Genomic DNA, 25,976 nt, shown 5'->3' on the forward strand with positions numbered 1-25,976 from the left:
ATTCTCTATATGTGTACTATACTAACCCTACCACTCGAGCAACCAATTAAGAGTGGCGATAGGTTTTTTGTTAACTTTCTGAAGTGACGCAAGTAGCGCGTCATAATGCAGTAAAAAGGGCCTGCGAGCCCCACGATTGTGTGTGTGTCAGGACGAACGCGTACGCTCCTTGACCCATCCCTGCCGTTTTGTCTAAATAAACAGCAGAGTCACCTTGCTCCTTGTGTGTGTCTCATACTCTATCTCATCTGGGATATACGGGAGGAGTTGGGGCCTCCCTGCCCGGAGGTCTGCGGACGGCCCGGCCGACCCCGGCAGAATTTCCCCCCGACACCCCCATTTTGTTTATTTACGAACATTTCAGGACACCACAAGTGTTCTAAGAACACATTCAACTTGCCAGAGAACAATACGGGTAGCGTCCTCAGGACACCCCCATTTTGTTTATTTACGAACATTTCAGAACACTGTGAGTGTTCTTAGAACACATTCACCTTCCCATCGAACATTAAGGACAGCGTCCTCAGGACACCACCATTTTGTTTATTTACGAACATTTCAGGACACCACGAGTGTTCTTAGAACACATTCAACTTCCCATCGAACAATACGGACAGCGTCCTCAGAACACCCCCCTTTTGTTTGTTTACGAACATTTCAAAACACCACAAGTGTTCTTAGAACACATTCAACTTCCCATCGAACAATACGGACAGCGTCCTCAGGACAACCCCATTTCGTTTATTTACAAACATTTCAGGACACCATGAGTGTTCTTAGAAAACATTCAACTTCCCATCGAACAATACGGACAGCGTCCTCAGGACACCCCCTACGAACATTTCAGGACACCACAAGTGTTCTAAGAACACATTCAACTTGCCAGAGAACAAAACAGACAGCGTCTTCAGGACACCCCCTACGAACATTTCAGGACACCACAAGTGTTCTTAGATCACTTTCAACTTGACAACGAACAATACGGACAGCGTCCTCAGAACACCCCCATTTTGTTTATTTACGAACATTTCAGGACACCACAAGTGTTCTTAGAACACATTTAACTTCCCATCGAACAATACGGACAGCGTCCTCAGGACACCCCCATTTTGTTTATTTACGAACATTTCAAAACACCACGAGTGTTCTTAGAACACATTCAACTTCCCATCGAACAATACGGACAGCGTCCTCAGGACACCCCCATTTTGTTTATTTACAAACATTTCAGGACACCACGAGTGTTCTTAGAACACATTCAACTTCTCATCGAACAATACGGACAGTGTCCTCAGGACACACCCTTTTTGTTTATTTACGAACATTTCAGGACACCACAAGTGTTTTTAGAACTCATTCAACTTGCCAGAGAACAATACAGACAGCGTATTCAGGACACCCCCTATGAACATTTCAGGACACCGCGAGTGTTCTTAAAACACTTTAAACTTGACAACGAACAATACGGACAGCGTCCTCAGAACACCCCCATTTTGTTTATTTACGAACATTTCAGAACACTGCGAGTGTTCTTAGAACACACTCAACTTCCCATCGAACAATACGGACAGCGTCTTCAGGACACGCCCTACGAACATTTGAGGACACCGCGAGTGTTCTTAGATCACTTTCAACTTGACAACAAACAATACGGACAGCGTCCTCAGGACACCCCCATTTTGTTTATTTGCGAACAATTCAGGACATCGCGAGTGTTCTTAGAACACATTCAAATTGCCATCGAACAATACGGACAGCGTCCTCAGGACACTCCCATTTTGTTTATTTACGAACATTTCAGGACACACCAAGAGTGTTCTTAGAACACATTCAACTTGCCAGAGAACAATACGGACAGCGTCCTCAGGACACCCCCATTTTGTTTATTTACAAACATTTCAGAACTCCAGGAGTGTTCTTAGAACACATTCAACTTGCAAGAGAACAATACGGACAGTGCCCTCAGAACACCCCCATTTTGTTTATTTACGAACATTTCAGGACACCACAAGTGTTCTAAGAACACATTCAACTTGCCAGAGAACAATACGGGCAGCGTCCTCAGGACACCCCCATTTTGTTTATTTACGAACATTTCAGAACACCGCGAGTGTTCTTAGAACACATTCACCTTCCCATCGAACATTAAGGACAGCGTCCTCAGGACACCACCATTTTGTTTATTTACGAACATTTCAGGACACCACGAGTGTTCTTAGAACACATTCAACTTCCCATCGAACAATACGGACAGCGTCCTCAGAACACCCCCCTTTTGTTTGTTTACGAACATTTCAAAACACCACAAGTGTTCTTAGAACACATTCAACTTCCCATCGAACAATACGGACAGCGTCCTCAGGACAACCCCATTTCGTTTATTTACAAACATTTCAGGACACCATGAGTGTTCTTAGAACACATTCAACTTCCCATCGAACAATACGGACAGCGTCCTCAGGACACCCCCATATTGTTTATTTACGAACATTTCAGGACACCACAAGTGTTCTTAGAACACATTTAACTTGACAGAGCACAATACGGACAACGTCTTCAGGACACCCACTACGAACATTTCAGGACACCGCAAGTGTTCTTAGAACACTTTAAAATTGACAACGAACAATACGGACAGCGTCCTCAGGACACCCCCATTTTGTTTATATACGAACATTTCAGGACACCACGAGTGTTCTTAGAACACATTCAACTTGCCAGAGAACAATACGGACAGCGTCCTCAGGACACCCCCATTTTGTTTATTTACGAACATTTCAGAACACCGCAAGTGTTCTTAGAACACATTCAACTTGCCAGAGAACAATACGGGCAGCGTCCTCAGGACAACCCCATTTCGTTTATTTACAAACATTTCAGGACACCATGAGTGTTCTTAGAACACATTCAACTTCCCATCGAACAATACGGACAGCGTCCTCAGGACAACCCCATTTCGTTTATTTACAAACATTTCAGGACACCACAAGTGTTCTTAGAACACATTGAACTTGCCAGCGAACAATACGGACAGCGTCCTCAGGACACTCCCTACGGACATTTCAGGACACCGCGAGTGTTCTTAGATCACTTTCAACTTGACAAAGAACCATACGGACAGCGTCCTCAGAACACCCCCATTTTGTTTATTTACGAACATTTCAGGACACCACAAGTGTTCTTAGAACACATTTAACTTCCCATTGAACAATACGGACAGCGTCCTCAGGACACTCCCATTTTGTTTATTTACGAACATTTCAGGACGGCACGAGTGTTCTTAGAACACCTTTAAATTGACAGAGAACAATACGGACAGCGTCTTCAGGACACCCACTACGAACATTTCAGGACACCGCAAGTGTTCGTAGAACACTTTAAACTTGACAACGAACAATACGGACAGCGTCCTCAGAACACCCCCATTTTGTTTATTTATGAACATTTCAGGACACCACAAGTGTTCTTAGAACACATTCAACTTGCAAGAGAACAATACGGACAGCGTCCTCAGAACACCCCCATTTTTTTATTTGCGAACATTTCAGGACACCGCAAGTGTTCTTAGAACACATTGAACTTGCCAGCGAACAAAACGGACAGCGTCTTCAGGACACCCCCTACGAACATTTCAGGACACCGCGAGTGTTCTTAGATCACTTTCAACTTGACAAAGAACCATACGAACAGCGTCCTCAGAACACCCCATTTTGTTTATTTACGAACATTTCAGGACACCACAAGTGTTCTTAGAACACATTTAACTTCCCATTGAACAATACGGACAGCGTCCTCAGGACACTCCCATTTTGTTTATTTTCGAACATTTCAGGACAGCACGAGTGTTCTTAGAACACATTTAACTTGACAGAGAACAATACGGACAGCGTCTTCAGGACACCCACTACGAACATTTCAGGACACCGCAAGTGTTCTTAGAACACTTTAAATTTGACAACGAACAATACAGACAGCGTCCTCAGAACACCCCCATTTTGTTTATTTACAAACATTTCAGGACACCACAAGTGTTCTTAGAACACATTCAACTTGCAAGAGAACAATACGGACAGTGTCCACAGAACACCCCCTTTTTTTTTATTTGTGAACATTTCAGGACACCGCAAGTGTTCTTAGAACACATTCAACTTGCCAGCGAACAATACGGACAGCGTCTTCAGGACATCCCCTACGAACATTTCAGGACACCGCAAGTGTTCTTAGATCACTTTCAACTTGACAACAAACAATATGGACAGCGTCTTCAGGACACCCCCTACGAATATTTCAGGACACACCAAGAGTGTTCTTAGAACACATTCAACTTGCCAGAGAACAATACGGACAGCGTCCTCAGGACACCCCCATTTTGTTTATTTATAAACATTTCAGAACACCGCGAGTGTTCTTAGAACTCATTCAACTTCCCATAGAACAATACGGACAGCGTCCTCAGGACACCCCCATTTTGTTTATTTACAAACATTTCAGGACACCAGGAGTGTTCTTAGAAAACATTCAACTTCCCATCGAACAATACGGACAGCGTCCTCAGGACACACCCATTTTGTTTATTTACGAACATTTCAGGATACCACGAGTGTTCTTAGAACTCATTCAACTTCCCATCGAACAATACGGACAGTGTCCTCAGGACACCCCCATTTTATTTATTTACGAACATTTCTGGACGCCACGAGTGTTCTTAGAACACATTCAACTTGCCAGAGAACAATACGGGCAGCGTCCTCAGAACACCCCCATTTTGTTTATTTACGAACATTTCAGGACACCACAAGTGTTCTTAGAACACATATAACTTCCCATTGAACAATACGGACAGCGTCCTCAGGACACCCCCATATTGTTTATTTACGAACATTTCAGGACACCACAAGTGTTCTTAGAACACATTTAACTTGACAAAGAACAATACGGACAACGTCTTCAGGACACCCACTACGAACATTTCAGGACACCGCAAGTGTTCTTAGAACAATTTAAAATTGACAACGAACAATACAGGCAGCGTCCTCAGGACAACCCCATTTCGTTTATTTACAAACATTTCAGGACACCATGAGTGTTCTTAGAACACATTCAACTTCCCATCGAACAATTACGGACAGCGTCCTCAGGACACCCCCATTTTGTTTATTTACGAACATTTCAGGACACCACGAGTGTTCTTAGAACACATTCAACTTCCCATCGAACAATACGGACAGCGTCCTCAGAACACACCCTTTTGTTTGTTTACGTACATTTCAAAACACCACGAGTGTTCTTAGAACACATTCAACTTCCCATCAAACAATACGGACAGCGTCCTCAGGACAACCCCATTTCGTTTATTTACAAACATTTCAGGACACCACGAGTGTTCTTAGAACACATTCAACTTCCCATCGAACAATACGGACAGCGTCCTCAGGCCACCCCCATTTTGTTTATTTATGAACATTTCAGGACACCACGAGTGTTCTTAGAACTCATTCAACTTGCCAGAGAACAATACAGACAGCGTCTTCAGGACACCCCCAACGAACATTTCAGGACACCGCGAGTGTTCTTAGAACACTTTAAAATTGACAAAGAACAATACGGACAGCGGCCTCAGAACACCCCCATTTTTTATTTGTGAACATTTCAGGGCACTGTGAGTGTTCTTAGAACACATTCAACTTGCCAGCGAACAATACGGACAGCGTCTTATGGACACCCCCTACGAACATTTCAGGACACCACGAGTGTTCTTAGAACACATTCAACTTGCCAGAGAAGAATACGGACAGCGTCCTCAGGACACCCCCATTTTGTTTATTTACGAACATTTCAGAACACCGCAAGTGTTCTTAGAACACATTCAACTTCCCATCGAACATTACGGACAGTGTCCTCAGGAGACCCCCATTTTGTTTATTTACGAACATTTCAGGACACCACGAGTGTTCTTAGAACACATTCAACTTCCCATCGAACAATATGGACAGTGTCCTCAGGACACCCCCATTTTGTTTATTTACAAACATTTCAGGTCACCACGAGTGTTCTTAGAACACATTCAACTTCCCATCGAACAATACGGACCGTGTCCTCAGGACACCCCCATTTTGTTTATTTACAAACATTTCAGGACACCACCACTGTTCTTAGAACACATTCAACTTACCAAAGAACAATACGGACAGTGTCCTCAGGACACCCCCATTTTGTTTATTTACAAACATTTCAGGACACCACCACTGTTCTTAGAACACATTCAACTTACCAAAGAACAATACGGACAGTGTCCTCAGGACACCCCCATTTTGTTTATTTACGAACATTTCAGGACACCGCAAGTGTTCTTAGAACAGTTTCAGCTTGCTTGCGAACAAAACGGACACATATTGCGTCCTCAGAACACCCCCATTTAGTTTATTTGTGAACATTTCAGGACACTGTGAGTGTTCTTAGAACACATTCAACTTGCCAGCGAACAATACGGACAGCGTCTTCAGGACACCCCCTACGAACATTTCAGGACACCGCAAGTGTTCTTAGAACACATTCAACTTCCCATCGAACAATACAGACAGCGTCCTCAGGACACCCCATTTTGTTTATTTACAAACATTTCAGGACACCACCACTGTTCTTAGAACACATTCAACTTACCAAAGAACAATACGGACAGTGTCCTCAGGACACCCCCATTTTGTTTATTTACGAACATTTCAGGACACCGCAAGTGTTCTTAGAACAGTTTCAGCTTGCTTGCGAACAAAACGGACACATATTGCGTCCTCAGAACACCCCCATTTAGTTTATTTGTGAACATTTCAGGACACTGTGAGTGTTCTTAGAACACATTCAACTTGCCAGCGAACAATACGGACAGCGTCTTCAGGACACCCCCTACGAACATTTCAGGACACCGCAAGTGTTCTTAGAACACATTCAACTTCCCATCGAACAATACGGACAGCGTCCTCAGGACACCCCCATTTTGTTTATTTACGAACATTTCAGGACACCACGAGTGTTCTTAGAACACATTTAACTTGCCGGAGAACAATACGAACAGCGTCTTCAGGACACCCCCTACGAACATTTCAGGACACCGCATGTGTTCTTAGAACACATTCAACTTCCCATCGAACATTACAGACAGTGTCCTCAGGAGACCCCCATTTTGTTTATTTACGAACATTTCAGGACACCACGAGTGTTCTTAGAGCACATTCAACTTCCCATCAAACAATACGGACCGCGTCCTCAGGACACCCCCATTTTGTTTATTTGCAAACATTTCAGGATACCACGAGTGTTCTTAGAACACATTCAACTTCCCATCGAACAATACGGACAGCGTCCGCAGGACACGCCCATTTTGTTTATTTACGAACATTTCAGGACACCACGAGTGTTCTTAGAACACATTTAACTTGCCGGAGAACAATACGAACAGCGTCTTCAGGACACCCCCTACGAACATTTCAGGACACCGCATGTGTTCTTAGAACACTTTAAACTTGACAACGAACAATACAGACAGCGCCCTCAGAACACCCCCATTTTGTTTATTTATGAACATTTCAGGACACCACAAGTGTTCTTAGAACACATTCAACTTGCAAGAGAACAATACGGACAGCGTCCTCAGAACACCCCAATTTTTTTATTTGCGAACATTTCAGGACACCGGGAGTGTTCTTAGAACACATTGAACTTGCCAGCGAACAAAACGGACAGCGTCTTCAGGACACTCCCTACGAACATTTCAGGACACCGCGAGTGTTCTTAGAACACATTCAACTTCCCATCGAACAATACGGACAGCGTCCTCAGGACAACCCCATTTCGTTTATTTACAAACATTTCAGGACACCACGAGTGTTCTTAGAACACATTCAACTTCCCATCGAACAATACGGACAGCGTCCTCAGCACACCCCCATTTTGTTTATTTACGAACATTTCAGGACACCACGAGTGTTCTTAGAACTCATTCAACTTGCCAGAGAACAATACAGACAGTGTCTTCAGGACACCCCCTACGAACATTTCAGGACACCGCAAGTGTTCTTAGAACACTTTCAACTTGACAACGAACAATACGGACAGTGTCCTCAGAACACCCCCATTTTGTTTATTTACGAACATTTCAGGACACCACAAGTGTTCTTAGAACACATTTAACTTCCCATTGAACAATACGGACAGCTTCCTCGGGACACCCCCATTTTGTTTATTTACGAACATTTCAGGACACCACAAATGTTGTTAGAACACATTTAACTTGACAGAGAACAATATGGACATCGTCTTCAGGACACCCACTACGAACATTTCAGGACACCGCAAGTGTTCTTAGAACACTTTAAACTTGACAACGAACAATACGGACAGCGTCCTCAGAACACCCCCATTTTGTTTATTTACGAACATTTCAGGACACCACAAGTGTTCTTAGAACACATTGAACTTGCAAGAGAACAATACGGACAGTGACCTCAGAACACCCCCATTTTGTTTATTTACGAACATTTTAGGACACCACAAGTGTTCTAAGAACACATTCAACTTGCCAGAGAACAATACGGGCAGCGTCCTCAGGACACCCCCATTTTGTTTATTTACGAACATTTCAGAACACCGCAAGTGTTCTTAGAACACATTCACCTTCCCATCGAACAATAAGGACAGCGTCCTCAGGACACCACCATTTTGTTTATTTACGAACATTTCAGGACACCACGAGTGTTCTTAGAACACATTCAACTTCCCATCGAACAATACGGACAGCGTCCTCAGAACACCCCCCTTTTGTTTGTTTACGAACATTTCAAAACACCACAAGTGTTCTTAGAACACATTCAACTTCCCATCGAACAATACGGACAGCGTCCTCAGGACAACCCCATTTCGTTTATTTACAAACATTTCAGGACACCATGAGTGTTCTTAGAACACATTCAACTTCCCATCGAACAATACGGACAGCGTCCTCAGGACACCCCCATTTTGTTTATTTACGAACATTTCAGGACACCACGAGTGTTCTTAGAACTCATTCAACTTGCCAGAGAACAATACAGACAGCGTCTTCAGGACACCCCCTACGAACATTTCAGGACACCACAAGTGTTCTTAGAACACATTTGAGAACAATACGGACAGCGTCTTCAGAACACCCACTACGAACATTTCAGGACACCGCAAGTGTTCTTAGAACACTTTAAACTTGACAATGAACAATACGGACAGCTTCCTCAGAACACCCCCATTTTGTTTATTTACGAACATTTCAGGACACCACAAGTGTTCTTAGAACACATTCAACTTGCAAGAGAACAATACGGACAGTGCCCTCAGAACACCCACATTTTGTTTATTTACGAACATTTCAGGACACCACAAGTGTTTTAAGAACACATTCAACTTGCCAGAGAACAATACGGGCAGCGTCCTCAGGACACCCCCATTTTGTTTATTTACAAACATTTCAGAACACCGCGAGTGTTCTTAGAACACATTCAACTTCCCATCGAACATTACAGACAGCGTCCTCAGGACACCACCATTTTGTTTATTTACGAACATTTCAGGACACCACGAGTGTTCTTAGAACACATTCAACTTCCCATCGAACAAAACGGACAGCGTCCTCAGGACACCCCCATTTTGTTTATTTACGAACATTTCAGGACACCACGCGTGTTCCTAGAACACATTCAACTTCCCATCGAACAATATGGACAATGTCCTCAGGACACCCCCATTTTGTTTATTTACAAACATTTCAGGTCACCACGAGTGTTCTTAGAACACATTCAACTTCCCATCGAACAATACGGACCGCGTCCTCAGGACACCCCCATTTTGTTTATTTGCAAACATTTCAGGATACCACAAGTGTTCTTAGAACACATTCAACTTCCCATCGAACAATACGGACAGCGTCCTCAGGACACCCCCATTTTGTTTATTTACGAACATTTCAGGACACCACGAGTGTTCTTAGAACACATTTAACTTGCCGGAGAACAATACGAACGGCGTCTTTAGGACACCCCCTACGAACATTTCAGGACACCGCATGTGTTCTAAGAACACTTTAAACTTGACAACGAACAATGAAGACAGCGCCCTCAGAACACCCCCATTTTGTTTATTTATGAACATTTCAGGACACCACAAGTGTTCTTAGAACACATTCAACTTGCAAGAGAACAATACGGACAGCGTCCTCAGAACACCCCCATTTTTTTATTTGCGAACATTTCAGGACACCGGGAGTGTTCTTAGAACACTTTAAACTTGACAACGAACAATACGGACAGCGTCCTCAGAACACCCCCATTTTGTTTATTTACGAACATTTCAGGACACCAGAAGTGTTCTTAGAACACATTCAACTTGCAAGAGAACAATACGGACAGTGCCCTCAGAACACCCCCATTTTGTTTATTTACGAACATTTCAGGACACCACAAGTGTTCTAAGAACACATTCGACTTGCCAGAGAACAATACGGGCAGCGTCCTCAGGACACCCCCATTTTGTTTATTTACGAACATTTCAGGACACCACGAGTGTACTTAGAACACATTCAACTCCCCATCGAACAATACGGACAGCGTCCTCAGAACACCCCCCTTTTGTTTGTTTACGAACATTTCAAAACACCACAAGTGTTCTTAGAACACATTCAACTTCCCATCGAACAATACGGACAGCGTCCTCAGGACAACCCCATTTCGTTTATTTACAAACATTTCAGGACACCATGAGTGTTCTTAGAACACATTCAACTTCCCATCGAACAATTCGGACAGCGTCCTCAGGACAACCCCATTTTGTTTATTTACGAACATTTCAGGACACCACCAGTGTTCTTAGAACACATTCAACTCCCCATCGAACAATACGGACAGCGTCCTCAGAACACCCCCCTTTTGTTTGTTTACGAACATTTCAAAACACCACAAGTGTTCTTAGAACACATTCAACTTCCCATCGAACAATACGGACAGCGTCCTCAGGACAACCCCATTTCGTTTATTTACAAACATTTCAGGACACCATGAGTGTTCTTAGAACACATTCAACTTCCCATCGAACAATACGGACAGCGTCCTCAGGACACCCCCATTTTGTTTATTTACGAACATTTCAGGACACCACGAGTGTTCTTAGAACTGATTCAACTTGCCAGAGAACAATACAGACAGCGTCTTCAGGACACCCCCTACGAACATTTCAGGACACCACAAGTGTTCTTAGAACACATTTAACTTGACAGAGAACAATACGGACAGCGTCTTCAGGACACCCACTACGAACATTTCAGGACACCGCAAGTGTTCTTAGAACACTTTAAACTTGACAACGAACAATACGGACAGCTTCCTCAGAACACCCCCATTTTGTTTATTTACGAACATTTCAGGACATCACAAGTGTTCTTAGAACACATTTAACTTCCCATTGAACAATACGGACAGCGTCCTTGTGACACCCCCATTTTGTTTATTTACGAACATTTCAGGACACCACGAGTGTTCTTAGAACACATTCAACTTCCCATCGAACAAAACGGACAGCGTCCTCAGGACACCCCCATTTTGTTTATTTACGAACATTTCAAGACACCACGAGTGTTAATAGAACACATTCAACTTCCCATTGAACAATATGGACAGTGTCCTCAGGACACCCCCATTTTGTTTATTTACAAACATTTCAGGTCACCACGAGTGTTCTTAGAACACATTCAACTTCCCATCGAACAATACGGACCGCGTCCTCAGGACACCCCCATTTTGTTTATTTGCAAACATTTCAGGATACCACAAGTGTTCTTAGAACACATTCAACTTCCCATCGAACAATACGGACAGCGTCCTCAGGACACCCCCATTTTGTTTATTTACGAACATTTCAGGACACCACGAGTGTTCTTAGAACACATTTAACTTGCCGGAGAACAATACGAACAGCGTCTTTAGGACACCCCCTACGAACATTTCAGGACACCGCATGTGTTCTAAGAACACTTTAAACTTGACAACGAACAATTAAGACAGCGCCCTCAGAACACCCCCATTTTGTTTATTTATGAACATTTCAGGACACCACAAGTGTTCTTAGAACACATTCAACTTGCAAGAGAACAATACGGACAGCGTCCTCAGAACACCCCCATTTTTTTATTTGCGAACATTTCAGGACACCGGGAGTGTTCTTAGAACACATTGAACTTGCCAGCGAACAAAACGGACAGCGTCTTCAGGACACCCCCTACGAACATTTCAGGACACCGCGAGTGTTCTTAGATCACATTCAACTTCCCATCGAACAATACGGACAGCGTCCTCAGGACAACCCCATTTCGTTTATTTACAAACATTTCAGGACACCACGAGTGTTCTTAGAACACATTCAACTTCCCATCGAACAATACGGACAGCGTCCTCAGCACACCCCCATTTTGTTTATTTACGAACATTTCAGGACACCACAAGTTTTCTTAGAACACATTTAACTTGACAGAGAACAATACGCACAGCGTCTTCAGGACACCCACTACGAACATTTCAGGACACCGCAAGTGTTCTTAGAACACTTTAAACTTGACAACGAACAATACGGACAGCGTCCTCAGAACACCCCCATTTTGTTTATTTACGAACATTTCAGGACACCACAAGTGTTCTTAGAACACATTCAACTTGCAAGAGAACAATACGGACAGTGCCCTCAGAACACCCCCATTTTGTTTATTTACGAACATTTCAGGACACCACAAGTGTTCTAAGAACACATTCAACTTGCCAGAGAACAATACGGGCAGCGTCCTCAGGACACCCCCATTTTGTTTATTTACGAACATTTCAGGACACCACGAGTGTTCTTAGAACACATTCAACTCCCCATCGAACAATACGGAAAGCGTCCTCAGAACACCCCCCTTTTGTTTGTTTACGAACATTTCAAAACACCACAAGTGTTCTTAGAACACATTCAACTTCCCATCGAACAATACGGACAGCGTCCTCAGGACAACCCCATTTCGTTTATTTACAAACATTTCAGGACACCATGAGTGTTCTTAGAACACATTCAACTTCCAATCGAACAATACGGACAGCGTCCTCAGGACAACCCCATTTCGTTTATTTACGAACATTTCAGGACACCACGAGTGTTCTTAGAACACATTTAACTTGCCGGAGAACAATACGAACAGCGTCTTTAGGACACCCCCTACGAACATTTCAGGACACCGCATGTGTTCTAAGAACACTTTAAACTTGACAACGAACAATTAAGACAGCGCCCTCAGAACACCCCCATTTTGTTTATTTATGAACATTTCAGGACACCACAAGTGTTCTTAGAACACATTCAACTTGCAAGAGAACAATACGGACAGCGTCCTCAGAACACCCCCATTTTTTTATTTGCGAACATTTCAGGACACCGGGAGTGTTCTTAGAACACATTGAACTTGCCAGCGAACAAAACGGACAGCGTCTTCAGGACACCCCCTACGAACATTTCAGGACACCGCGAGTGTTCTTAGATCACATTCAACTTCCCATCGAACAATACGGACAGCGTCCTCAGGACAACCCCATTTCGTTTATTTACAAACATTTCAGGACACCACGAGTGTTCTTAGAACACATTCAACTTCCCATCGAACAATACGGACAGCGTCCTCAGCACACCCCCATTTTGTTTATTTACGAACATTTCAGGACACCACAAGTTTTCTTAGAACACATTTAACTTGACAGAGAACAATACGCACAGCGTCTTCAGGACACCCACTACGAACATTTCAGGACACCGCAAGTGTTCTTAGAACACTTTAAACTTGACAACGAACAATACGGACAGCGTCCTCAGAACACCCCCATTTTGTTTATTTACGAACATTTCAGGACACCACAAGTGTTCTTAGAACACATTCAACTTGCAAGAGAACAATACGGACAGTGCCCTCAGAACACCCCCATTTTGTTTATTTACGAACATTTCAGGACACCACAAGTGTTCTAAGAACACATTCAACTTGCCAGAGAACAATACGGGCAGCGTCCTCAGGACACCCCCATTTTGTTTATTTACGAACATTTCAGGACACCACGAGTGTTCTTAGAACACATTCAACTCCCCATCGAACAATACGGACAGCGTCCTCAGAACACCCCCCTTTTGTTTGTTTACGAACATTTCAAAACACCACAAGTGTTCTTAGAACACATTCAACTTCCCATCGAACAATACGGACAGCGTCCTCAGGACAACCCCATTTCGTTTATTTACAAACATTTCAGGACACCATGAGTGTTCTTAGAACACATTCAACTTCCAATCGAACAATACGGACAGCGTCCTCAGGACAACCCCATTTCGTTTATTTACGAACATTTCAGGACACCACGAGTGTTCTTAGAACACATTCAACTCCCCATCGAACAATACGGACAGCGTCCTCAGAACACCCCCCTTTTGTTTGTTTACGAACATTTCAAAACACCACAAGTGTTCTTAGAACACATTCAACTTCCCATCGAACAATACGGACAGCGTCCTCAGGACAACCCCATTTCGTTTATTTACAAACATTTCAGGACACCATGAGTGTTCTTAGAACACATTCAACTTCCCATCGAACAATACGGACAGCGTCCTCAGGACACCCCCATTTTGTTTATTTACGAACATTTCAGGACACCACGAGTGTTCTTAGAACTCATTCAACTTGCCAGAGAACAATACAGACAGCGTCTTCAGGACACCCCCTACGAACATTTCAGGACTCCACAAGTGTTCTTAGAACACATTTAACTTGACAGAGAACAATACGGACAGCGTCTTCAGGACACCCACTACGAACATTTCAGGACACCGCAAGTGTTCTTAGAACACTTTAAACTTGACAACGAACAATACGGACAGCTTCCTCAGAACACCCCCATTTTGTTTATTTACGAACATTTCAGGACACCACAAGTGTTCTTAGAACACATTCAACTTGCAAGAGAACAATACGGACAGTGCCCTCAGAACACCCCCATTTTGTTTATTTACGAACATTTCAGGACACCACAAGTGTTCTAAGAACACATTCAACTTGCCAGAGAACAATACGGGCAGCGTCCTCAGGACACCCCCATTTTGTTTATTTACAAACATTTCAGAACACCGCGAGTGTTCTTAGAACACATTCACCTTCCCATCGAACATTAAGGACAGCGTCCTCAGGACACCACCATTTTGTTTATTTACGAACATTTCAGGACACCACGAGTGTTCTTAGAACACATTCAACTTCCCATCGAACAATACGGACAGCGTCCTCAGAACACACCCTTTTGTTTGTTTACGTACATTTCAAAACACCACGAGTGTTCTTAGAACACATTCAACTTCCCATCAAACAATACGGACAGCGTCCTCAGGACAACCCCATTTCGTTTATTTACAAACATTTCAGGACACCACGAGTGTTCTTAGAACACATTCAACTTCCCATCGAACAATAGGGACAGCGTCCTCAGGACACCCCCATTTTGTTTATTTATGAACATTTCAGGACACCACGAGTGTTCTTAGAAGTCATTCAACTTGCCAGAGAACAATACAGACAGCGTCTTCAGGAAACCCCCTACGAACATTTCAGGACACCGCGAGTGTTCTTAGAACACTTTAAAATTGACAAAGAACAATACGGACAGCGGCCTCAGAACACCCCCATTTTTTTTATTTGTGAACATTTCAGGGCACTGTGAGTGTTCTTAGAACACATTCAACTTGCCAGCGAACAATACGGACATCGTCTTATGGACACCCCCTACGAACATTTCAGGACACCGCAAGTGTTCTTAGAACACTTTAAATTGACAACGAACAATACGGACAGTGTCCTCAGGACACCCCCATTTTGTTTATATACGAACATTTCAGGACACCACGAGTGTTCTTAGAACACATTCAACTTGCCAGAGAACAATACGGACAGCGTCCTCAGGACACCCCCATTTTGTTTATTTACGAACATTTCAGAACACCGCAAGTGTTCTTAGAACACATTCTACTTCCCATCGAACATTACGGACAGTGTCCTCAGGAGACCCCCATTTTGTTTATTTACGAACATTTCAGGACACCACAAGTGTTCTTAGAACACATTCAACTTCCCATCAAACAATATGAACAGTGTCCTCAGGACACCCCCATTTTGTTTATTTACAAACATTTCAGCTCACCACGAGTGTTCTTAGAACACATTCAACTTCCCATCGAACAATACGGACCGTGTCCTCAGGACACCCCCGTTTTGTTTATTTACAAACATTTCAGGATACCATGAGTGTTCTTAGAACACATTCAACTTCCCATCGAACAATAAAGACAGCGTCCTCAGGACACCCCCATTTTGTTTATTTACGAACATTTCAGGACACCACCACTGTTCTTAGAACACATTCAACTTACCAGAGAACAATACGGACAGCGTCCTCAGGACACCCCCATTTTGTTTATATACGAACATTTCAGGACACCACGAGTGTTCTTAGAACACATTCAACTTGCCAGAGAACAATACCGACAGCGTCCTCAGGACACCCCCATTTTGTTTATTTACAAACATTTCAGAACACCGCGAGTGTTATTAGAACACATTCAACTTCCCATCGAACATTACAGACAGTGTCCTCAGGAGACCCCCATTTTGTTTATTTACGAACATTTCAGGACACCACGAGTGTTCTTAGAACACATTCAACTTCCCATCGAACAAAACGGACAGCGTCCTCAGGACACCCCCATTTTGTTTATTTGCGAACATTTCAAGACACCACGAGTGTTCCTAGAACACATTCAACTTCCCATCGAACAATATGGACAGTGTCCTCAGGACACCCCCATTTTGTTTATTTACAAACATTTCAGGTCACCACGAGTGTTCTTAGAACACATTCAACTTCCCATCGAACAATACAGACCGCGTCCTCAGGACACCCCCATTTTGTTTATTTGCAAACATTTCAGGATACCACGAGTGTTCTTAGAACACATTCAACTTCCCATCGAACAATACGGACAGCGTCCTCAGGACACCCCCATTTTGTTTATTTACGAACATTTCAGGACACCACGAGTGTTCTTAGAACACATTTAACTTGCCGGAGAACAATACGAACATCGTCTTTAGGACACCCCCTACGAACATTTCAGGACACCGCATGTGTTCTTAGAACACTTTAAACTTGACAACGAACAATACAGACAGCACCCTCAGAACACCCCCATTTTGTTTATTTATGAACATTTCAGGACACCACAAGTGTTCTTAGAACACATTCAACTTGCAAGAGAACAATACGGACAGCGTCCTCAGAACACCCCCATTTTTTTATTTGCGAACATTTCAGGACACCGGGAGTGTTCTTAGAACACATTGATCTTGCCAGCGAACAAAACGGACAGCGTCTTCAGGACACCCCCTACGAACATTTCAGGACACCGCGAGCGTTCTTAGATCACATTCAACATCCCATCGAACAATACGGACAGCGTCCTCAGGACAACCCCATTTCGTTTATTTACAAACATTTCAGGACACCACGAGTGTTCTTAGAACACATTTAACTTCCCATTGAACAATACGGACAGCGTCCTCAGGACAACCCCATTTCGTTTATTTACAAACATTTCAGGACACTACAAGTGTTCTTAGAACACATTTAACTTCCCATTGAACAATACGGACAGCGTCCTCAGGACACCCCCATATTGTTTATGTACAAACATTTCGGGACACCACAAGTGTTCTTAGAACACATTTAACTTGACAGAGAACAATACAGACAGCGTCTTCAGGACACCCCCTACGAACATTTCAGGACACCGCGAGTGTTCTTAGAACACTTTCAACTTGACAACGAACAATACGGACAGCGTCCTCAGAACACCCCCATTTTGTTTATTTACGAACATTTCAGGACACCACAAGTGTTCTTAGAACACATTTAACTTCCCATTGAACAATACGGACAGCGTCCTCGGGACACCCCCATTTTGTTTATTTACGAACATTTCAGGACACTACAAGTGTTCTTAGAACACATTTAACTTCCCATTGAACAATACGGACAGCGTCCTCAGGACACCCCCATATTGTTTATGTACGAACATTTCGGGACACCACAAGTGTTCTTAGAACACATTTAACTTGACAGAGCACAATACGGACAACGTCTTCAGGACACCCACTACAAACATTTCAGGACACCGCAAGTGTTCTTAGAACACTTTAAAATTGACAACGAACAATACGGACAGCGTCCTCAGGACACCCCCATTTTGTTTATATACGAACATTTCAGGACACCACGAGTGTTCTTAGAACACATTCAACTTGCCAGAGAACAATACGGACAGCGTCCTCAGGACATCCCCATTTTGTTTATTTACGAACATTTCAGAACACCGCAAGTGTTCTTAGAACACATTCAACTTGCCAGAGAACAATACGGGCAGCGTCCTCAGGACAACCCCATTTTGTTTATTTACAAACATTTCAGGACACCATGAGTGTTCTTAGAACACATTCAACTTCCCATCGAACAATACGGACAGCGTCCTCAGGACACCCCCATTTTGTTTATTTACGAACATTTCAGGACACCACGAGTGTTCTTAGAACACATTCAACTTCCCATCGAACAATACGGACAGCGTCCTCAGAACACACCCTTTTGTTTGTTTACGTACATTTCAAAACACCACGAGTGTTCTTAGAACGCATTCAACTTCCCATCAAACAATACGGACAGCGTGCTCAGGACAACCCCATTTCGTTTATTTACAAACATTTCAGGACACCACAAGTGTTCTTAGAACACATTGAACTTGCCAGCGAACAATACGGACAGCGTCCTCAGGACACTCCCTACGAACATTTCAGGACACCGCGAGTGTTCTTAGATCACTTTCAACTTGACAAAGAACCATACGGACAGCGTCCTCAGAACACCCCCATTTTGTTTATTTACGAACATTTCAGGACACCACAAGTGTTCTTAGAACACATTTAACTTCCCATTGAACAATACGGACAGCGTCCTCAGGACACTCCCATTTTGTTTATTTACGAACATTTCAGGACAGCACGAGTGTTCTTAGAACACATTTAAATTGACAGAGAACAATACGGACAGCATCTTCAGGACACCCACTACGAACATTTCAGGACACCGCAAGTGTTCGTAGAACACTTTAAACTTGACAACGAACAATACGGACAGCGTCCTCAGAACACCCCCATTTTGTTTATTTATGAACATTTCAGGACACCACAAGTGTTCTTAGAACACATTCAACTTGCAAGAGAACAATACAGACAGCGTCCTCAGAACACCCCCATTTTTTTATTTGCGAACATTTCAGGACACCGCAAGTGTTCTTAGAACACATAGAACTTGCCAGCGAACAAAACGGACGGCGTCTTCAGGACACCACCTACGAACATTTCAGGACACCGCGAGTGTTCTTAGATCACATTTAAATTGACAGAGAACAATATGGACAGCATCTTCAGGACACCCACTACGAACATTTCAGGACACCGCAAGTGTTCGTAGAACACTTTAAACTTGACAACGAACAATACGGACAGCGTCCTCAGGACACCCCCATATTGTTTATTTACGAACATTTCAGGACACCACAAGTGTTCTTAGAACACATTTAACTTGACAGAGCACAATACGGACAACGTCTTCAGGACACCCACTACGAACATTTCAGGACACCCCAAGTGTTCTTAGAACACTTTAAAATTGACAACGAACAATACGGACAGCGTCCTCAGGACACCACCATTTTGTTTATATACGAACATTTCAGGACACCACGAGTGTTCTTAGAACACATTCAACTTGCCAGAGAACAATACGGACAGCGTCCTCAGGACACCCCCATTTTGTTTATTTACGAACATTTCAGAACACCGCAAATGTTCTTAGAACACATTCAACTTGCCAGAGAACAATACGGGCAGCGTCCTCAGGACAACCCCATTTCGTTTATTTACAAACATTTCAGGACACCATGAGTGTTCTTAGAACACAGTCAACTTCCCATCGAACAATACGGACAGCGTCCTCAGGACACCCCCATTTTGTTTATTTACGAACATTTCAGGACACCACGAGTGTTCTTAGAACACATTCAACTTCCCATCGAACAATACGGACAGCGTCCTCAGAACACACCCTTTTGTTTGATTACGTACATTTCAAAACACCACGAGTGTTCTTAGAACACATTCAACTTCCCATCAAACAATACGGACAGCATGCTCAGGACAACCCCATTTCGTTTATTTACAAACATTTCAGGACACCACAAGTGTTCTTAGAACACATTGAACTTGCCAGCGAACAATACGGACAGCGTCCTCAGGACACTCCCTACGAACATTTCAGGACACCGCAAGTGTTCTTAGATCACTTTCAACTTGACAAAGAACCATACGGACAGCGTCCTCAGAACACCCCCATTTTGTTTATTTACGAACATTTCAGGACACCACAAGTGTTCTTAGAACACATTTAACTTCCCATTGAACAATACGGACAGCGTCCTCAGGACACTCCCATTTTGTTTATTTACGAACATTTCAGGACAGCACGAGTGTTCTTAGAACACATTTAAATTGACAGAGAACAATACGGACAGCATCTTCAGGACACCCACTACGAACATTTCAGGACACCGCAAGTGTTCGTAGAACACTTTAAACTTGACAACGAACAATACGGACAGCGTCCTCAGAACACCACCATTTTGTTTATTTATGAACATTTCAGGACACCACAAGTGTTCTTAGAACACATTCAACTTGCAAGAGAACAATACGGACAGCGTCCTCAGAACACCCCCATTTTTTTATTTGCGAACATTTCAGGACACCGCAAGTGTTCTTAGAACACATTGAACTTGCCAGCGAACAAAACGGACAGCGTCTTCAGGACACCCCCTACGAACATTTCAGGACACCGCGAGTGTTCTTAGATCACTTTCAACTTGACAAAGAACCATACGGACAGCGTCCTCAGAACACCCCCATTTTGTTTATTTACGAACATTTCAGGACACCACAAGTGTTCTTAGAACACATTTAACTTCCCATTGAACAATACGGACAACGTCCTCAGGACACTCCCATTTTGTTTATTTACGAACATTTCAGGACAGCACGAGTGTTCTTAGAACACATTTAACTTGACAGAGAACAATACGGACAGCGTCTTCAGGACACCCACTACGAACATTTCAGGACACCGCAAGTGTTCTTAGAACACTTTAAATTTGACAATGAACAATACAGACAGCGTCCTCAAAACACCCCCATTTTGTTTATTTACGAACATTTCAGGACACCACAAGTGTTCTTAGAACACATTCAACTTGCAAGAGAACAATACGGACAGTGTCCTCAGAACACCCCCTTTTTTTTATTTGTGAACATTTCAGGACACCACAAGTGTTCTTAGAACACATTCAACTTGCCAGCGAACAATAGGGACTGCGTCTTCAGGACACCCCCTACGAACATTTCAGGACACCGCAAGTGTTCTTAGAACACATTCAACTTGCCAGCGAACAATACGGACAGCGTCTTCAGGACATCCCCTACGAACATTTCAGGACACCGCGAGTGTTCTTAAATCACTTTCAACTTGACAACAAACAATATGGACAGCGTCTTCAGGACACCCCCTACGAATATTTCAGGACACACCAAGAGTGTTCTTAGAACACATTCAACTTGCCAGAGAACAATACGGACAGCGTCCTCAGGACACCCCCATTTTGTTTATTTACAAACATTTCAGAACACCGCGAGTGTTCTTAGAACACATTCAACTTCCCATAGAACAATACGGACAGCGTCCTCAGGACACCCCCATTTTGTTTATTTACAAACATTTCAGGACACCAGGAGTGTTCTTAGAAAACATTCAGCTTCCCATCGAACAATACGGACAGCGTCCTCAGGACACCCCCATTTTGTTTATTTACGAACATTTCAGGATACCACGAGTGTTCTTAGAACTCATTCAACTTCCCATCGAACAATACGGACAGTGTCCTCAGGACACCCCCATTTTGTTTATTTACAAACATTTCAAGACACCAGGAGTGTTCTTAGAAAACATTCAACTTCCCATCGAACAATACGGACAGCGTCCTCAGGACACCCCCATTTTGTTTATTTACGAACATTTCTGGACGCCACGAGTGTTCTTAGAACACATTCAACTTGCCAGAGAACAATACGGGCAGCATCCTCAGGACACCACCATTTTGTTTATTTACGAACATTTCAGGACACCACGAGTGTTCTTAGAACACATTCAACTTCCCATCGAACAATACGGACAGCGTCCTCAGAACACCCCCCTTTTGTTTGTTTATGAACATTTCAAAACACCACGAGTGTTCTTAGAACACATTAAACTTCCCATCGAACAATACGGACAGCGTCCTCAGGACAACCCCATTTCGATTATTTACAAACATTTCAGGACACCACGAGTGTTCTTAGAACACATTCAACTTCCCATCGAACAATACGGACAGCGTCCTCAGCACACCCATATTTTGTTTATTTACGAACATTTCAGAACACCACAAGATTTCTTAGAACTCATTCAACTTGCCAGAGAACAATACAGACAGCGTCTTCAGGACACCCCCTACGAGCATTTCAGGACACCGCGAGTGTTCTTAGAACACTTTCAACTTGACAACGAACAATACGGACAGCGTCCTCAGGACACCCCCATTTTGTTTATTTACGAACATTTCAGGACACCACGAGTGTTCTTAGAACACATTCAACTTCCCATCGAACAATACGGACAGCGTCCTCAGAACACACCCTTTTGTTTGTTTACGTACATTTCAAAACACCACGAGTGTTCTTAGAACACATTCAACTTCCCATCAAACAATACGGACAGCGTGCTCAGGACAACCCCATTTCGTTTATTTACAAACATTTCAGGACACCACAAGTGTTCTTAGAACACATTGAACTTGCCAGCGAACAATACGGACAGCGTCCTCAGGACACTCCCTACGAACATTTCAGGACACCGCGAGTGTTCTTAGATCACTTTCAACTTGACAAAGAACCATACGGACAGCGTCCTCAGAACACCCCCATTTTGTTTATTTACGAACATTTCAGGACACCACAAGTGTTCTTAGAACACATTTAACTTCCCATTGAACAATACGGACAGCGTCCTCAGGACACTCCCATTTTGTTTATTTAGGAACATTTCAGGACAGCACCAGTGTTCTTAGAACACATTTAAATTGACAGAGAACAATACGGACAGCATCTTCAGGACACCCACTACGAACATTTCAGGACACCGCAAGTGTTCTTAGAACACATAGAACTTGCCAGCGAACAAAACGGACGGCGTCTTCAGGACACCCCCTACGAACATTTCAGGACACCGCGAGTGTTCTTAGATCACATTTAAATTGACAGAGAACAATATGGACAGCATCTTCAGGACACCCACTACGAACATTTCAGGATACCGCAAGTGTTCGTAGAACACTTTAAACATGACAACGAACAATACGGACAGCATCCTCAGGACACCCCCATATTGTTTATTTACGAACATTTCAGGACACCACAAGTGTTCTTAGAACACATTTAACTTGACAGAGCACAATACGGACAACGTCTTCAGGACACCCACTACGAACATTTCAGGACACCGCAAGTATTCTTAGAACACTTTAAAATTGACAACGAACAATACGGACAGCGTCCTCAGGACACCACCATTTTGTTTATATACGAACATTTCAGGACACCACGAGTGTTCTTAGAACACATTCAACTTGCCAGAGAACAATACGGACAGCGTCCTCAGGACACCCCCATTTTGTTTATTTACAAACATTTCAGAACACCGCGAGTGTTCTTAGAAAACATTCAACTTCCCATCGAACAATACGGACAGCGTCCTCAGGACACCCCCATTTTGTTTATTTACGAACATTTCAGGATACCACGAGTGTTCTTAGAACTCATTCAACTTCCCATCGAACAATACGGACAGTGTCCTCAGGACACCCCCATTTTATTTATTTACGAACATTTCTGGACGCCACGAGTGTTCTTAGAACACATTCAACTTGCCAGAGAACAATACGGGCAGCGTCCTCAGGACACCCCCATTTTGTTTATTTACGAATATTTCAGAACACCGCGAGTGTTCTTAGAACACATTCACCTTCCCATCGAACATTAAGGACAGCATCCTCAGGACACCACCATTTTGTTTATTTACGAACATTTCAGGACACCACGAGTGTTCATAGAACACATTCAACTTCCCATCGAACAATACGGACAGCGTCCTCAGAACACCCCCCTTTTGTTTGTTTACGAACATTTCAAAACACCACGAGTGTTCTTAGAACACATTAAACTTCCCATCGAACAATACGGACAGCGTCCTCAGGACAACCCCATTTCGTTTATTTACAAACATTTCAGGACACCACGAGTGTTCTTAGAACACATTCAACTTCCCATCGAACAATACGGACAGCGTCCTCAGCACACCCATATTTTGTTTATTTACGAACATTTCAGGACACCACGAGTGTTCTTAGAACTCATTCAACTTGCCAGAGAACAATACAGACAGCGTCTTCAGGACACCCCCTACGAGCATTTCAGGACACCGCGAGTGTTCTTAGAACACTTTCAACTTGACAACGAACAATACGGACAGCGTCCTCAGAACACCCCCATTTTGTTTATTTACGAACATTTCAGGACACCACAAGTGTTCTTAGAACACATATAACTTCCCATTGAACAATACGGACAGCGTCCTCAGGACACCCCCATATTGTTTATTTACGAACATTTCAGGACACCACAAGTGTTCTTAGAACACATTTAACTTGACACAGAACAATACGGACAACGTCTTCAGGACACCCACTACGAACATTTCAGGACACCGCAAGTTTTCTTAGAACAATTTAAAATTGACAACGAACAATACAGGCAGCGTCCTCAGGACAACCCCATTTCGTTTATTTACAAACATTTCAGGACACCATGAGTGTTCTTAGAACACATTCAACTTCCCATCGAACATTACGGACAGTGTCCTCAGGAGACCCCCATTTTGTTTATTTACGAACATTTCAGGACACCACGAGTGTTCTTAGAACACATTCAACTTCCCATCGAACAATATGGACAGTGTCCTCAGGACACCCCCATTTTGTTTATTTACAAACATTTCAGGTCACCACGAGTGTTCTTAGAACACATTCAACTTCCCATCGAACAATACGGACCGTGTCCTCAGGACACCCCCATTTTGTTTATTTACAAACATTTCAGGACACCACCACTGTTCTTAGAACACATTCAACTTACCAAAGAACAATACGGACAGTGTCCTCAGGACACCCCCATTTTGTTTATTTACAAACATTTCAGGACACCACCACTGTTCTTAGAACACATTCAACTTACCAAAGAACAATACGGACAGTGTCCTCAGGACACCCCCATTTTGTTTATTTACGAACATTTCAGGACACCGCAAGTGTTCTTAGAACAGTTTCAGCTTGCTTGCGAACAAAACGGACACATATTGCGTCCTCAGAACACCCCCATTTAGTTTATTTGTGAACATTTCAGGACACTGTGAGTGTTCTTAGAACACATTCAACTTGCCAGCGAACAATACGGACAGCGTCTTCAGGACACCCCCTACGAACATTTCAGGACACCGCAAGTGTTCTTAGAACACATTCAACTTCCCATCGAACAATACAGACAGCGTCCTCAGGACACCCCCATTTTGTTTATTTACAAACATTTCAGGACACCACCACTG

This window comes from Ambystoma mexicanum, chromosome 6q (assembly GCF_040938575.1).
Source record: "Ambystoma mexicanum isolate Mex_15411 chromosome 6q, UKY_AmexF1_1, whole genome shotgun sequence".
Lineage (NCBI taxonomy): Eukaryota > Metazoa > Chordata > Amphibia > Caudata > Ambystomatidae > Ambystoma > Ambystoma mexicanum.